We start from the raw sequence: 1,618 nt of genomic DNA on the forward strand, positions 1-1,618 counted from the left end.
GACAACTTACACCCCTCATCCCGAAAGCTATGTCTCATCACTGACATGATGAGTCATTGGATTAATTAACGCGCATCACTTATCGATGATCGGATGTCGCCTCTAGGTGTGGGTTTCTACTCCCGAACGGTGGGCTACTGTTACGTCACACGGGACGGGACCACGCGCATATCAAATAAGCAAGCAGTAGCCTAGAGTGAGTGTGTGTGTCCTTGCTCCTGTGTCTCTCCTTCATTCAGACGCGTGCTGGTCTCTCCGCCGAACGCCTTGCTGAAGTTGGCACAGTGGAGATCTCTTACATTACAGGACAGTCAGCCAGGAGGATATCGGGTGAAAGTTGGATTACAGCGTGCAACTTGCAGCGGAAAGGAGTCGCCTATATTGCCCCTCAGCTGCAGCCCAGAAGATGTAGTGAAGTGGAGGAAAGCAACATAAAAAAAGAGACTCATGGTAAGCAATTATAAACATAACATAACATTACTTTATACAGGGATTTTTCTTTCTGTCGGTTACCTAGAATCTTTTGAAACTATATATTTTTTTTAACAAATACCACCAACCCACCCTTAGGAATACTTGACCGTCTGGTTATGACATTGTTTGTCAGGAATTTGCACTTGGTTGGTTATACTCGGGAACGCAAACTCGTACAACACGTGTAAATATATAGGAACCTATGGCCTACGTATGGATCTGTGTCTTTTGTCAAATTAAAAGTAAGGTTCTTTGTTGCGCATTTTTTGTTGGATTGAGGCTTTTCTATACTATTGGGTTATAGACATTTCGAATTGGTCGGAGGGGTGTTGTTTCCATAGGGCTCCAGTGTTAAAGGGTATACAGCTGCTCTGTGATAGCCTATCACACAGTTTGTAACTCAAATGCATTTTTATTTTCCCTAAGAGAACTCTGTGTATGATTTGTATACCTTCTAGTCGACCTGCCTCAGGCTCGTGGGTAAAGAATAATTTCCCACACCGCATGGTTCAGTCAATGTTATATATGCTGTGTATGGTTAAAAACAGAGTTGTATACTTTTAGAAAGTTACACCCAGCTGGTTCAAATAACAGGCTTTGCAGCGAATTTTATTTGAATATAAGGTATGAACATGATAAAATAAAAGCATTTTAAATAACATAATCTGTTTAAAACTAACTGTAGCACCACAATTATCCAAAGTTTGATAATAAAAAAAAAAAGTTCGGCTAGATAGACACCAATGGTTTGTAAGTCAGGTGCGTTCAGCCATAATCCAGTACACGCTGTCTCGTTTAACGGGAACAAACGGACACACTGCAAATAACAGGCGTCATTATCAGATGTGTACGTTACTTGATACCGAATAAACAGATATGAACGTGGAAGCATTTGTTTTATTTGAAGCTTGAATATGGATTTTGTTGGCCCTAATTAGTCCCCCCTGACTCGTTCGAAGGCTAAATTGGAGGCAGCACGCGCACCCTCTCAGCCCGCGTGCATGGTGTGTATTCCATAACACGCGTGTAGCAGCTAATGAGGCAGATGCCCATTGTTAGGTTAACTCAGTGTGCACAGATAACTAAGCAAATATATTCATTGTCACCGCAACACATCTGTTTCTGTGACCCAAGAGATTCCTGT

The 1,618-nt window shown here is 41.9% G+C and overlaps 1 protein-coding gene across 1 annotated transcript in view; it reads left to right on the forward strand.

The window, feature by feature from the left end:
* Window positions 1–251: 251 nt before the first annotated feature.
* Window positions 252–1,618, forward strand: part of gcgra (glucagon receptor a) — a 36,132-nt gene continuing 34,765 nt past the window's right edge. Inside the window, exon 1 of the mRNA XM_079747132.1 lies at window positions 252–450. The gene's annotated coding sequence lies outside the window, so the exon portion shown is untranslated. The remainder of the gene's footprint in view (window positions 451–1,618) is intronic.

Source organism: Pollachius pollachius (assembly GCF_949987615.1).
Source record: "Pollachius pollachius genome assembly, chromosome: 11".
In the NCBI taxonomy this organism is placed as follows: domain Eukaryota; kingdom Metazoa; phylum Chordata; class Actinopteri; order Gadiformes; family Gadidae; genus Pollachius; species Pollachius pollachius.